This window comes from Perna viridis, chromosome 13 (assembly GCF_037379345.1).
Source record: "Perna viridis isolate PV_CMFRI_1.1 ecotype Kerala chromosome 13, ASM3737934v1, whole genome shotgun sequence".
Taxonomy (NCBI): Eukaryota; Metazoa; Mollusca; class Bivalvia; order Mytilida; family Mytilidae; genus Perna; species Perna viridis.
In genome coordinates this window covers 29,790,970-29,797,503 of record NC_142457.1, presented here as the reverse complement: position 1 = coordinate 29,797,503, position 6,534 = coordinate 29,790,970, and the positions used below count along the sequence as shown (strand labels likewise).

Below are 6,534 nucleotides of genomic sequence, written 5' to 3'. Positions count from 1 at the left end.
TTGTAATATTACAAAATGTGTAATATTTTATAATATTACTAAATCAGGAATTTGTAATATTACAAAATGAATTTGTAATATTACAAAATATTGATTTTTGTCCACTTTGGCTTGCTATATGTCCATATTTTTGTATATTTTTGTGATTGGAGTGACCAGGGAAAAGTAATATTCAATTCAATTTAAATAAAAACGAAAACCAATTTCAATTAAGAACACATGTCAAGCTAAGAATATACCAAAAGCCAGTGGCGGATCCAGAGTTTTATGTAAGGGGGCCACATAATTCAGGTCAATAGAAATTGTGAAAAATCAATATAATGTGCCAAAAATATTGTTTTAAATGTAGTTTTCTTATAAAAAAGGGGGCGGATACAGCAGGTCTGACCCTATTGAATCTGAAACAGATTTTTGTAGATATAAAAATGTACAAATGTACAAGTGATATTGTGTCAGTCAGCTACATACTGTCATGTTGAAGAATGATCTAATCTAGGATTAGGCCTTATTAATGGCTTGAGAAAAGCAAGAAAAGTTGGGTCTAACAGTGACAAATAGACATTACAAAATCCTTTAATTAAGGTTATGATGGAATGTTCAGAATTAATTTGCATTATTTCATACTTGTTTAACCTTCCCTCTTCAGGAGGGTCAATCTTCCTCTGAGAAAGTCTCCCATATGGGGGACACAGATCTTCCTCTTTCCCAACATTCTCCCCCCAAACATCTCCCTCTTAGCAGATATAGTGCACAAATTATGTTTTAAATGGCTTATTAAATTGACATAAATACAATGTTAATGTAACAAAATAAACATTGAGAAGCAATCAACAAATATTTGGTCCTTTTTTAGTACTAATTAGTCAAACAATTATTAAAAACCCTTAATGGATTAATGAGATTATCATAGATTTTATATTTTTGTCTCATCTTTGTATATTGTACTTGGATTTCTAGCAAAATTATCCTTTTTATTTTCGAAAAAGGTCGTTACGCTAAATCTCAGTCTTAGAAAGCTGACAATCTCCCCTTTTTGAACATACAAAAAAGTTTAATAGGTATGTTATTTTTTTTATTTAACAACTGATGTTTAGTTCTGAATTCTCTACATATAGAAGTTGAAAATTGGACTGGCACCCAACACAAGACAATTTAAATTTGCAAAACACTGAATTGCAAATCTTGCGCCGCTTTTTCTTCAACCTACCATGTCATGTGAGTAACCATTGGATGCAGATTCGCATGGGATTTAATGAAATGCATTTTATTTTACAATTTTTGATAAAATAAACTTATAGTTTCAATTTAAAAATCATGGGATTTTTTTATCCCATGGGATTCTTCATTATCCCATGGGATTTCATGAAATCCCATGGGATTTTCATAGAATCCCATGGGATTTTTTTCTCCCATGGGATTATTCTTGTCCCATGGGATTTTTTTTGTCCCATGGGATTTTTTGTTTGTAAATCAATACAGTTAGAAACATATAAAAATGGGTACATGTGTATGAAGAGGTATTATGAAAAGATACCAGAAAGAACAAATGTGTGTGTAGATTGAATAAAGCTGTAGAATTTAAATAATTTTACATCTCTATTATTTATAAGCAAGTAATAACCAATGCATTCTCACATTTAGTAAGTATATTTATTACTTTATTAAATTTTATAAGGAATATGCATGTTTTTATGTATTTAATTACTCAACTTAAAAAAGAATTGAAGCTAAATTATCTTGATAAGTGTTATTTCTTGAACATGCTTTATAACAAAATATAGTTCATTTTTTTTTGCATTGCAAAAGTACTGATATTGTTGATAAACTACAAAAAGGTTAGTCTTTCATCACAATTCATAACCATATCCACATTCAACACAAAAGTATTTGTATTTTTTGGCATTTTATGTCCATTCTTAAACAAAAAGTGTTAAAATGCAAAATCAACTTTATTTAATACACCCCCTTTTGGGTAAAAATTGGGTTGATTTTGTGCAAAATTTTGGCAAAAATGAGCAAATTAACGCCTAAACCTTTCATAATTTCCAAGGATATGAAATAGATGCCCATGCAATTTGACAGGAATTAAATGTCTGAATCAAAGTCTAACTCATTTTGAACCTTATATCATGGGCAAGAACCACCGTTCATATAAACTATTGCAATCTGGCTAACATAGACATAATAAAAACACCTAATATTGTCATGAATGTAAACAGATATAAAATTACTTAAACAGAATATGAATGCTTGATACACATTACAGCACATCAAATCATAGTAAGGTACAATAATGTATGTTCTAAGTTTTTACTGAATCGGCAGACATTTATTAATGATTATTCAAAAAAATTAAAACCTTTTTTGCAATGGTGGGGTTTTGAATAAAATGAATTGATTTCTTCTCATGAATAAACGTGTAACTACATTCCTATTTCAAAATTTACATGTTTGTTGCTTATGTCTAAATCCCTACAGTTTCCTCCAATTTTACCCTTCTGTGAATGAGGCTGATACATCTAAACTATTTCTTGAATGTCAACACTTTAGCTTCAGTGGGAATAATATTAGCAGTCACAAGTACATATATGTACATATATCATATTTAGGTAGCAATGATGATTTCTTTACAACTGTACTCCAGTATCACCAAAAGAAGATTCTCAATTTCGCATTTGATGGTAATAATAGTAAGAGCTCATGTTATGTACTGCACACTTTGTAGTGATGATCTGATCATGATAGTGTTGCTCTTAAATATAATGTGAAAATCCTCCTAAAATTTTGCAGGAATTTCTTGCTGTATACCAGTAGCTATTCTGACCATAGAATCCCAACCAATAATGATACCTAAAAATGTCATAGTATTGGGTAGATTTTTAATTAAAAAAAATGCAAACAAAGCACAAAAATGTGATGTCAAGGTCAATTGTAATTAACCCTAGAGCATGTAGAAGGCTATACATCTTAAAAATGCTTAACAACATGCCAATTATCAAAAACCTACCTTGAAAGATAATAAAGTAACAACCTAATGTAAACATGATTTGTGTTACTGGCTGACTAATTACTATGAGGGTGATTGGTCAGTTTCAGCAGGCAACAACCACCCCCTCACTTTTCAAAGCCATGCAAAGCATAATCTGTAGGTCTTCAACTCTATAAGGTTTCTTACAAATATTTATAACTTATTAATGTATTCTGATTTATATGTAACTCATTCATGTATAAAGACAGAACTTAATGTGCTAAGTTGAAAAACTAACTACAAGTAATATGCTTCTTGTGCTCAATCAACTAACAGAGTGCACAACATTAATAACAATTTGAAGTAAACTGATTACCTAAAAAAAACCATCAAAATCATGTACAAGTAATGCTTTACCATGCATATATAGGAATACCTGTAATTACAAGTTATCATATGTTGCTCTCACTACAGGATCCAAAACCCAATCCATCAGGTTGGTCAATGTATTAATAGTCATCTGGTATTATCAGGTTGTCCCTACAATATACAAAGCTAAAAGTACTGCATTGAATCTCTACTGATGCATTTCTTCACATATTTTTTTTTAAATACCTTGAGTGGTTTTGGAGGAGCTGTGCTAACAAGGTTTTCACATTAAAAACCAATCAGTTTAATTATCTCCCTTTATGGGTCTAGTGCATATATTATATCTTTACATAAAGCCTAACTTTCGAATTTTAATAATATAAAAAATTAGATGACTTTTTAATCATTCAAACAGTATGCGTGAAAGTTTCTGATAGTCTGTTAAACGAAAACAAAATCAAACATTTCCACTTCTATTTTACGAGTTTAAGTGTGCTTTCTATTAAAATGTGCGTCATGAAAGCTTCCTGTGTATTCAAAGCAAAATTTTCAGCATATTTACAATGTCATCAAGATTATGTTAAAAAATGCATACCTGTGGATGAAAAAAAAAAGTTTAATTATTTAATAATCACTGAGTATTGCATGTATAAGTACTTACTGCTACAGTAAATGTGTTAAATGATAATCGCCCTTTTTAATTGGTCATTATTCTTCTCTAAGAAATGTGTAAGTGTCTCTCTTTTAAATACAAGTCTTCACTTAAAGGTCTGAAAAAGTAAAAATACAGCTAGACAAATTTAGTTGTACAAGTATTAAAATGCCAGCCACATGTGTAAAGATTGAGTTAAATATGGTTCTGTTGGTATTGAACCCTCCCACCTCCAAAAAAAACCCCCAAAAAAAACAAAAAACAAATGCCAATCAACATATTTCAATCTTTGCACACATCATATCTTATTTTAAGTTCTATTTAAGAACTTTTAAGAACTAACATGTATTAGGAACACATACTAAGCAACAAATCCAGTTAAAACTTTTTGCAGGATTGTCAGGTAGTGCCTGTTTGTACTATAAGTAAACAAATTATAAGTCTATTCTACTGACTGAAAACTTGTGACTTGTTATTGTAATTAATGTTCAAATGAGGTTGAATTGATTACAAATACTTTAATTCTTCTTTGACAGATAAGGAGCTATATGCTGGGCAGATCCAGAAATTTGTAAAAAGGGCTGTGTATTCATTTTTTCACTAAATAAGTATCGCTGAAAAAAACTCCCCATTACTTAACAAGACATATTTTTAAGTGGAAATATTGATTTTGCTTGCTGGTTAAATATAAATAAAGATATTGCACTTTTTCATCCGGGTCGCCCTCCCCCCCCCCACTTTGTAATGTTCATTATTATTTTTATAAGTCTTGCAAAGATGGTACATATACAGTAAAGATCACTGTGCTCGCTGATTTAGGAAATGCCTACTCCATGTTATAAACTTGTTAAGGAGTGACCAGTCCCTGTGATATAAATTCCCTGACCACGGTAACTTTAATCATTAAATATTACAATTACAGTGAACCTAATTCAAAAACGGATTCTTCAGATACAATAAATATTCCCGCTTCAAATAAAATACTTTAAAAACAATTCTAATTTTATAATGGGTAAACACCGCACGAGAATTCAGCTGTAGTTCCCAAACTGTGACTGTTTCAGGAGCAGAGTAGTCAGAGCAAATCATGCAGATTTTCTGGAGCAGTACAACTCCTAACTTACTGTAGTCGGAACTTGACGTATGCATTCATTGCTGTATTGAATTCGTTAGTTTCTGAACGACTGCAGCATCAACACTTATGGTACCAGTATCGTATTGCATATCCCTGAGCAGGTGTACGTCAAAACATGGATGCTATAAAAATATAGTGCATTTTCTTTCTGCCTCTCTACAAACTAATATTTTGTCAAAAGATATGAACAATGACTTATAAAATAGAGCAAACATCACACTGTAAGATGAAGAACTTTTTTAAAAGAAAATCTAACATAATATCATAAAAATGTTCCACTGAAAAGGTTGGTTTGGTGAGTGCAAAACGAAAGTGAAAGTAGGGAAAATGGCTATTTATAGTTCGAGACTACTTTTCTGTCCGATCTTCGTGGACTCACCCTATTTTCTTTGCGGGAAATTATTTTTTCACATGTCCTTAGAAATGCTACATAAGTGAAAGTTTTATTGAATCAATTTACATATTTTTTAAAAAATCCTAAAAATATGCACTTCACTATAGAAGTCTATGGAAAAATTAATACGATACTGAGACCTTATCTCGCTGCTGGGACGAGGTCATAGCGGGGAATGAACCGTATACAAAAGCGTCTTGTGTCATGCGTGATTTCGGCACCCCGTTTCGCCACTGACTGACAATACATATCTTAGGTTTCCTCTGTAATTATCCTTTCGTATAACACTTGTTAATATATCGATGTAGGAACGCACAAGATGAGCATTCCAGTAACGTAGTAAATAGTTGTACAAAAAGTTATTTCATAGCTAGCGAAGGAGTTAAATTTAGGTAAATGCTATGTATAATATAAATCCTTGGGCTAACGAATGAAACTGTACTTTCTCGGGACTTTGTCTTGATTAAACATAGTACGTGTACATTTTAATACCCAGATCTAACGTAGGATGCTGGCATTTCCGTTCGTCCATAGGATGGTGCATGCAAGCGAACCTCTTTCACGGGCTGCAGTAATTCGGTTTTGTAATGTAAATTAAAGCATGGACTGTAAAATCATTGGTGACAGTTATACGCAATTACACCTGTAATTAATTATAACTCCCTGTTACATGTACGGTTTTAATTCGTTAGTAAAATTATAAAAACCTTATATAAATTAAAAGAAAAAAAAACTCATTCACTAGTAAGCAGATCCTTTCAGTAAATATAATTATATACAAGGACTTTTATAATAGCCTATCAAAATCCTTTGGTTGTTATATTCAAAAAAGAAGTATTAAAAATGATATAATTGGATTAATGTGGATAATTTCATGCAAAATTTTGGTGAAAATGAGGAAATATTATACTATGACACACCCCTTTTTTTCTAGACCCCCACCCCTTTTAGAACCCACTTTCAAAATCTCGGTTAAGTTTACGTACGACACTACACAGGCCAGGTGACGAATAGAA

The 6,534-nt window shown here is 31.4% G+C and overlaps 1 long non-coding RNA gene across 3 annotated transcripts; it reads right to left on the bottom strand.

Annotated features, from left to right (window-relative positions):
- Positions 1-2,660: 2,660 nt before the first annotated feature.
- LOC148600275 (uncharacterized) lies at positions 2,661-5,781 on the bottom strand. 3 transcript variants are annotated; one of them, XR_015918058.1, is made up of 5 exons: positions 5,659-5,781; positions 5,114-5,187; positions 3,999-4,107; positions 3,405-3,508; positions 2,661-2,850 (listed from the first exon to the last, which is right to left on the bottom strand). It is a non-coding gene; the product is annotated as an uncharacterized LOC148600275 (long non-coding RNA). The 3 variants fall into 3 exon arrangements; XR_015918057.1 differs by lacking the exon at positions 5,659-5,781 and having other exon boundaries at positions 2,664-2,850; positions 5,114-5,247; XR_015918059.1 differs by lacking the exons at positions 3,999-4,107; positions 5,659-5,781 and having other exon boundaries at positions 2,671-2,850; positions 5,114-5,176.
- Positions 5,782-6,534: the final 753 nt, after the last annotated feature.